Below are 9,582 nucleotides of genomic sequence, written 5' to 3'. Positions count from 1 at the left end.
GTCTAGGGTTTGTGGGCTGGGAGTTTGTGAATGGTTGAGAAAAATTCCTGAGTTCAGAGCAGATCTGGGCAGGGCCCCACAGTACACAGGATTACTGGGGGAGGTTCACTATAGGTTTGCAATTTGCACTGTCAATAATCTATGACTCTTTATAAATGACTTCTGGGAAACTTCTTTTTTTCTGATACTACCATTCAAAACTTTGGTCTACAATCTGCCCCTCCAACCCCCTCCTCTGATTGGTTCCCCCAGGCAGCATCTGATTGGTGGGTAAATCTGTGACTTAATTCTTTCTGGTTAAACCTCTGGGAGGAGCTTCTGAGTGGCAGAGGATAGAAGATGGGGTTAGGAGGAAAGGATCAATTTTAGGAGATGCTACTGTAAGCATGGAGGAATGGCAGGGGTAAATGCATGGTCTTTGACTCACCCTGCCTCCTTCCCCCTCTCTGTCCCCTCTTCACTAGGAATACGGAAATCCAGCCATAATAGATTTAAGGAAAGTGGTGTGGGAAGGGAACATGCCTACTAATTCTGTTATGTTATATTCTCCCAAGCACTTAGTACAGTCCTCTGCATACAGTAAGTGCTAAATAAATATGGTTGATTGATTGAGAAGCAGTCTGCGTAGCAGATAGTGCATGGATCCAGAAATCCAGAAAGTCATGGGTTCTAAATCCAGCTCCACCACTTGTCTACCGTGTGACCTTAGGCAAGTCACTTCACTTCTCTGTGTCTTAGTTATCTCATCTGTAAAATGGGGATTGAGTCCGGGAGCCCCATGTGGGACAGGGACTGTGTCCAACCTGGTTTGCTGGTATACACCCCAGTGCTTAATACAGTGTCCAGCACACAGTAAGCGCTTAACAAATACCACAATTATTATTACAATTATTAATGACTGATTGGAAAATGGTTTTGTTAAGCCACCTCTACCACGATCATCTTGAGTAATTCTCCAAACATGAGGATCTCTATCCATGAAGTGGGATTATTATTTTAGCAGTCTTCAGGGCAGGTATTTAGCCTAGCTAAGGACCTGGTAAACGGAAGTTTAGGAGCCAGAGAATGAGTGACTCTTTAATAGAGTATGTATATATTTGTAATTGATTTATTTGTATTGATGTCTGTCTCCCCACCTCTAGACTGCAAGCTCATTGTGGGCAGGGAATGTGTCCATTAATTGTTGTATTGTACTCTCCCAAATTCTTAGTACAGTGCTCTGCCCACAGTAAGCACTCAATAAATACGATTGAATGAATGAATGAATAGATGAAGAGAATTTGTGTGGTGGTGAGGTGTCAATCAGTAGAAAAGGGAAAATACTGAAATATCCCAGGGTGGGAGGAAAGGAAAACACAATTGTCCACCCAATTATACCAATATCAATTGCACCTTAGAAACCCAGAAAAAGCCTGTTGCTTTATCTCCATGCATGGTATGAAGGTTAGGGTCAATCCAGAGCAATTGAGTAAAACCTCCCTTTTGGCAGGTGAGCATAGAGAAGCAGCGTGGTTCAGTGGAAAGAGCCCAGGCTTGGGAGTCAGAGGTCATAGGTTTGAATTCTGGCTCTGCCACCTGGCAGCTGTGTGACTGTGGGCAAGTCACTTAACTTCTCTGTGCCTCAGTTCCCTCATCTGGAAAATGGGGATTAACTGTGAGCCAAGTGGAACAACCTGATTACCCTGTATCTACCCCAGTGCTTAGAACAGTGCTCTGCACATAGTAAGCTCTTAACAAATACCAACATTATTATTATTATTATATCAGTTAATCATTCTATACTTCCCAAGTGCCTAGTGCCTGCAAGTCAGAAGGACCTGGATTCTAACCCCAGCTCCACCACTTGTCTTCTGTGTGACCCTGAACAAGTCACTTCAATTCTCTGCACCTCAGTTACCTCATTTGTAAAATGGGGATTAAGATTGTGAGCCCCATGTTTGATATGGACTGTGTTGAATCTGATTAGCTTATATCTATTCCAGTGCTTAGTACAGTGCCTGGCACATGGTAAGCACTTAATAAATGCCATAGTTATCATTATCATTATTATTATCCATGCCGCATACCGAACGAATGTTCAAAGCTACTATTATTACTATTTCTTCTACTGGGTCCACTCTGATTATTTTTTACTTTCTGTGGCACATAGCACAGTCCTAGAAATAAAGTAAGAGTTATTAAATGCTATTATTATCTCAGCAATAATCAGGTTTCAGAATTTGACCCAGATGACTCTATTTCCTCATCTGGCTGCTAGTTTCTGGGCTGCACTTGAACAGGGCATAGGGAATGAACTGAGTTTGAGGATGAATGAACTCTCCAGGATGACGAGCCATGATCCTGAGATTTCAGGATCAATTTTAACATGGGAAGCAGCGAGGAGTAGTGGAAAGAGCACAGGCTTGGGAGTCAGATGACCTGGGTTCTAATCTCAGCTCTGCCACATGTCTGCTGTGTGTCTTAACTTCTCCATGCCTTGGTTACCTAATCTGTAAAATTGGGATTAAGACTGTGAGCCCATATGGAACATGGACTTTGTCCATCCTGATTAGCTCGTATCTACCCCAGCACTTAGTATGGTGCCCGGCACATAGTAAGCACTAAACACTTGCCATTTTTTTTAAAAAGCCAGTACAGAAGAATTGAAATAGTACAACTTGCATAAGGCCACACATACACTCTGTTTTGCCTGCTTGTCATATTTCCTTTGGGGCATAGATTATAATGAGCCAATAGGCTAGTAGGGTTGGACAGATTGGTCAAAGGCAACTCGAGTCAAGGTTTCAACAGGTAGAGAGACATAGAACACATTTACTACCAGACATTTGTTCAGAGTAGGGCTATTATGACTGGCTATGTTCCTCCTCCATAGCTGTGGTGCTTGCAGTTCTAGAAACTGCCATTTCCTTGTCCTGAATTCTGGACAAGTTAACTCATGACATCACATGTATTCGTTCAGGACTGCAGTTTAACATCATGCTGTTGTGGGTGCCATTCTGTGTAACGATATGGATTTCAAGTGCTCCTAGAACAGTTTTCTGAGCAAAGCCTTGACAATTTCACCAGCGCTTTTGCTTCCCCATCCCAAGTCAGTGAGTGCAGTGTCTGAGCCATGGAACATGGGGAAGAAAGGAGGTGTGGTATTTAATTTTTTTTAAAAAAGGTGTCTGGTTTTCATATCGGTTCAGGATAAGAGACAGGCCACCTGAAAACTGGACTGCCCTGTAATAAAACCAGTTGGCTGACCACCCTACTCATGGTGCACCCTGCAAACCGTGAGCCCTGTGTGAAACAAGGGCTGATCTGATTATTTTGTATCTATCTCTGGGCCTAATCTGGGTCATGGGACATTGAAGGTCTTAACAAATACCTCAATTATCATTACTAAGTTTAGTTGGACCCACAGCAGATGCAATCTCCTGGGGAACCTCAGGCAGGAGCAAACCCTCCCACCCTGATCCAACTAGATCCCTCCCCGACCCTAGGAGTTTCCAGATCTGGAGTGGTCTCCTGTGCTGGGGTGGGGCAGAGGCAACCAAGGGGTTGGGATGGAGCAACTTGGTGTTCATAATTGAAGCCTGGGGAGGCAGAATATTAGGGAAAACCACAAGCAGGCATCCAGTTAAAAATGACAGATTAATATTGAGAGAGGGAAGTGGGGGACACCATTCCTTTCCTGCCCCAATAGCTCATCTCCTCCCTGGGGTTTTAGGCAAAGTTATCCTTCTTCCCTGCACATAAAACTCTAATTGCCCCATGAAATTCATCAGCCATCGTATAAGATATATATGCACACATTTATTAGTGCCATCAGTTTTAGTAAAGGGCACAGAGGAAATTTTAAATTCAAAGTTTTAGGTCTGAGCATCCATTAACTGTGATTAATTTTCTAATAGCATTCCATTAGGAGCTAATCTGTCTGAGGGTAATTAGCTCTGAATTAGTGTACCCTGATTTCCCCCATTTTAGAATTACCAGATGGGCTCTTCTCTCTGTAGGTCCCTGACAGCCAGTATTTTTCCCCTGTTCACCTTCGTTTCTAAGGAAAGATGATTTGCAAACACTCAGTAGGTGAATTTCCACTGGGCAAGTATCACTGTTTAAATTGATTCCTTACCGATAGTCTGTTTGATGCTTGGTTCAATCCTCGAATTCCCACCTCTGTATCCCAACTTGGTGTCAGTTAAGACTTTTCATCTTTCTTCCTCCCAACCTGTAGTCCCTCTAGACTGCAAACTCTTTGTGGGCAAGGAATATGTCTGTTTATTGTTGTATTGTACTTTCCCAAGCGTTTAGTACAGTGTTCTGCACACAGAAAGCATTCAAAAAATATGATCAAATGAATTGAATAAATGAATAGTCTAATTCTTAGTCCCCTATCCCACCCCTACTGTCATTTAAATTTCATTGTAAGGGACAGTGGGGTGCACCTACAGCAGGAAGTGAACAATTAGAGAGGCCATGAGGCTTCATGGAAAGGGCATGGCCCTAGAAGTCAGAGGGCCTGTTTCTAATTCCTGCTCCACAGCTTTATTCATTAGGAGTCCCCAAACATGGTTTATCAATAAAATCATAGAGCAGAATGAGTGAATAAAAGTTTAAAACTGATTCTACCAATGAATCACTCCAGCTCTCTAAAAACTTATCTGGCTGACATTTTTCCCCCTCAGCCTCCTCTTCTGTCCCTGTTCCTTAGCAGAATTGATTAGGAACTAGGATTAGATAGTGTTTCCTTGAGAGGGGAGTGACCTCTTGTGTCAAAGACAGCTGAGAGGTCTAGAAGTGCTAAGTTATAGTAGAAATCATTTAATTTGGCAAAGAGGTGGTCACTGATGATCTTGGAGAATGTAGTCTCACTGGTTTGAAGGGAGTGGAAAACAGACTGTAATGGGTCAAGAAAGAAGATTGAGGAGAGGGAGTAGAGACTGTTAGAGTAATGGTTCCATGACAGGTTTGCATATTTTGCACTATGACACTTTAATCAAGTGAAATCCTTTAAGGTGATCTGATAAATAAGAAGCTTATATTATCTCCTGATCAACTGGAAATCTACATCTCCAGCCCTGATCTCTCTCCCACTCTGCAGTCTCTCATTTCCTCCTGCCTTCATGAAAACTCTATTTGGATGTCCTCCCATCACATCAAACTTAACATATCTAAAACAGAACTTCTTATCTCTCCACCCAATTTCTCAACAGTCCTCCCCCTGATTTTCTCAACACTGTAGTTGACACCATCATCCTTCCCAACTCACAAGCCCATAATCTGGGCATTATCCTTGACTCCTCTCTCTTATTCAACCCACATATCCAATCCATCACTAAATCCTGTAGGTTCAACCTTCACAACTTCACTTAAATCTGCCCTTTCCTCTCCATCCAAAATGCTTCCTAATCTAAGCTGTTATCCTATTCTGCCCTAATTACTGTTTCAGCCTCCTTGCTGACCTCCCTGCCTCCAGTCTCTCACCACTCAGGGCCATACTTCACTCTGTTGCCCAGATCACTTTTCTGCAAAAATGTTCAGGACATGTTTCCTGAATCAATCAGTCAATCAATCCTCAATCAATTCTCAAGAAACTCCAGTGAACATCAAACAGAAATTCCTCACCTTTGGCTTTAAAGCATTCAATCACCTTGTCCTCTCCTACCTCACCTCACTCCTCTCCTACTACAACTCAGCCCACACACTTCTCTCTACTAATGCTAACCCTCGCACTGTACCTTCATCTTATCTATCTCACCACTGATCTCTCACCCACATCCTGCCTCTGGAATGGAATGCTTTCCCTCTTCATATAAAAATAATAATGTTGGTATTTGTTAAGCTCTTACTATGTGCCAAGCATTTTTCTAGGCACTGGGGTAGAAACAGGGTAGTCAGGTTGTCCTACATGGGGCTCACCATCTTAATCCCCATTTTTCAGATGAGGGAACTGAGGCACAGAGAAGTTAAGTGGTTTGTCCACGGTCACACAGCAGACAAGTGGCAGAGTCAGGATTAGACCACTGTTATTCTCTTCTCAAGGAAACACTATCTAATCTTGGTTCCACCGAACCAGGCCTCTCCTAGTTTTCCTCCTACTTCTCTGGCCACTCTTTCTCAGACTCTTTTCCACTTAACTTTCCCATGTTGACAACATCACCATTCCTGTCTCCCAAACTCTCCACCTTAATATTGTCTTTGACTCATCACCCTTGAAACTCTCTTATTCAGTCTGTCACCAAACACACCATCCTTCATAGACAAGCAGACCCACATTACTCACCAGGTATTTCAAAGTTTAAATCCTCTCCTGATGCCCCCACGTCCCCCACTGCTTCCTTCCCCAGTCTCAGCTGATCTAGCCAGATTATTTGTTAGTAAGAGAGGAAACTATCAGGCACATAATTCCCCAAGTCCTTCTAGTCCCTGCCCTCCACTCTAGCATCTCGTCTTTTTTCTCCATCCCCCTGACTCTATCCCTTCTCACTTCCTAAAATCACTTCTCCCCTTCCACTCTGCTACCTTCAATCTCTCAGGGTCTAAAGACTACATCCTATCTATCACCATATATGCTCAAGCCTAACCCCACTTAATAATTCCTCTCTCTATCCCCCAGCTCCCTCCAATTGTCATCCTACTTCTCAGTTCCTATCATTCATGGTATTTGAGTGCTTGCTCTGTGCAGAGCACTGTGTTAGGTTCTCAAAAGGACAATAGGGTAAATAGGCATGATGCTTGGCCACAAGGATTTTACTATATAGAGGAGGGAGACAGACATTAAAATAAATTACAGGGAGGGGAAAATAAAAATATATACTCATAATGCTGAGAGAGCAAGGAGGTCCCCCACAACCCCCCATTCCACCTTTGCTCTATAACAAAATCTTCAGAAACACATCTAGTCCCCTTCCTCCCTGAGCACAGTGGTGAAACGATTGTCATTCTGGTTAGCTTTTTCCTATTTTAACTTGTAACTCAGTTTATTAAAGGAGATTCTTTTCTTAACCGGCCAAGAGCTGGCATTTTGGGCCCAACCACTTTTCTGGTTTCGTTATAGATCTATGGATTAATAAAGTACAGGAAAGAATGCTATGCAAGCTATGAAAAGGAAATAGGTTTTGAGTAGAGCACATTTTCACTAGTGATGGCTTTATGAGATATGCTGCATTCCAATGACTGTCATAAGTAAAGGAACTCAAGCGTGACATGAGTCAGGTCCGATAAGGTCCACAATGGAAAAGCTCATTTTTAGGCAAGTGCAGCGAGTATTGCTGGTGCAATAACCCGAGTTATTACCAATTCCTCTGCAAGGCAGTTTCTCTGCTCTTTTATTAATTGCCTTCCCTATTTTCTTACTTTATACAGTCCCCATAAACAGATGAAACACTGGAGAAAAGGTTGGTTGCAGACATATTCCCGTTCATTATTACCCTCCATCCTCTTTTGACCATTTGAGAATAGAGGTTCTCACTTTGAGTTGCTTTTGGCAATTATGAAACTTACTCCCCAAAAAGGTGTTTAACAGGCTCAGTGAGTAGCTTCCTTTTAGATGCTTAATTGCAAATTATTCCTTAACACCAAAGGAATGCATTAACTAGTTCACAATCCCCATTCCAGTGTTTCTTTCCAGTAGCACTGAATTAATGTAAATGTGGTTTTAGCAAGGATTTCAAACGGAAAATTACAGTTTAATTTTTCCCCAGTGATCACATACATTTTTTTCAACCCAGGTATCCTGTCTCCTGGAAGTACAGTATGGCATCCTTGGCTCTTAAGTGCCTAGGATAGTTTTACACACCAACTCTACACCAAGAAGCAGGACTGTCAAGCAACCTTTCTAGGGTAAGATTCACATGACCTCTTCATTGAAAAAGGAGATAAGGTTCAGCCTGCTGCTGCTGCTGTTTCTGCTTCTGCTGCTGCAATGACCAGTGCCTCAAGACTTAGCCCTCGAGTCAGCAGACCTGCTTTCTAGTTAATTCTCATCTTCTTCTCCCTGAGCACTATTCCTTAGCCTCTAGGCAGAAGCCAATTAATCAATCACTCAATTAATAGTATTTATGGAGAACTTAATCTACGCAGATCTGATTTGCTTGTAGTCAACCCAGCACTTATTATGTGCTCAGCACATAGTAAGCGTTTAACAAAAAGCACAGTTATTTTTTATTATATTATATTTTTATTTTTTATGATGTTATTTTTTTACTAAGTACTTCAAAAGCTCCAGTCAAGTTCATGGATACTATTCCAGTATTCAAGGAGCTGACAATGTAACGGGAGTGACAGACACTAACATAAATTATACATTTTAAAGATTTTTATAGACTATTTAGACTGTGAGTCCCATGTGGATTATGGAGTATGTCCAACTCCACTCTGAACAGTGCTTATCATTATTATCATTATTGTTTACTTTTTTGCTAATCACTTACTAGGTGTCAAACACTGTTCTAAGATCTGGGGTAGATAGAAGTTAATCAGGTTGGACAGGTTCCCTATCCCTAGAGAGTCTTATAGTCTGAGTAGGTGGGAGAACAGGCATGGAAACCCCATTTTACACGTTAAGACACTGAGTCACAGAGATGTTAAATGACTTGCCCAAGTTCACACAACAAGTGATTGGCAGCACTAGGATTAGAACCCAGGTCTTCAGACTCCCAGGCCCATGCTCTTCCAAGAAGGCCATGTTGCTATACTTAACCCATAGAAAGTGATTAACAAATAAAATAAACAAATAAATACATAAATGCTACTGGGTGTGATGAAGAAGTGAGCATCCATGTGCTTGGGTGACGCTAAAGTGCAGTTGTTGGGGGAATAAGGTGGCAAGATGAGAGATTTATCAGAGAAGGCTTGCTGGAGGAGGTGTGATTTTAGATGTTTCTTGAAGAGGGGGAGGACAGTGGTCTATTAGATGTGAAATGGGAGGGTGTTCTAGAGTGGGAGTAGAGAGTGAGCTAGAGGTTGGCAGATCAAGAGGTGACAATGAGGTACAGTGAGTAGGTTTGATTGAGAGGAGAGAAGGCTGTGAGTTGGGGTTTAGAGCAGAGTAGTGAGGATAAATATGGGGAAGAGTGTTGATTGAATGTCTTAACATCAGTGCTTAGGTGTTTGATCTCGTCATCTCCTACCGCTGCACTATCTCCTCCCTCACCAACTCTGAAATCCCTCTCTCTGACCATAACCTTCTCACCTGCCTCATCTCTCACACTCCCTCCCCCTGCAAATCTTTGCTACTGTCCCACAGAGACCTTCGCTCTCTTGATCCCATCCGTCTTTCCAAAAGCATCTCTCCTCACCTTGCCGCCCTGTCCTCACTTCCCAGTCTCGATGATCAGGTCTCCGCTCTCAACTCCACCCTCTCTACTCATCTCAACTCTCTCGCCCCCCTTTCCCTCTGCCGCTCTCACTCCACTAACTCACAGCCCTGGATCACCTCCTCTGTCCGCCTCCTACACTCCTATGCTCGAGCTGCTGAGCGCTGCTGGTGAAAGTCCAAGCACCAAGCCGACCTCACACACTTCAAATTTATCCTTTCCTGCCTTAACTCTGCCCTCTCCTCCACCAGGCAAAACTTCCTCTCCTCCCTCATTGACA

This window comes from Ornithorhynchus anatinus, chromosome 10 (genome assembly GCF_004115215.2).
Source record: "Ornithorhynchus anatinus isolate Pmale09 chromosome 10, mOrnAna1.pri.v4, whole genome shotgun sequence".
Lineage (NCBI taxonomy): Eukaryota > Metazoa > Chordata > Mammalia > Monotremata > Ornithorhynchidae > Ornithorhynchus > Ornithorhynchus anatinus.
This window is presented reverse-complemented; position numbering follows the sequence as displayed.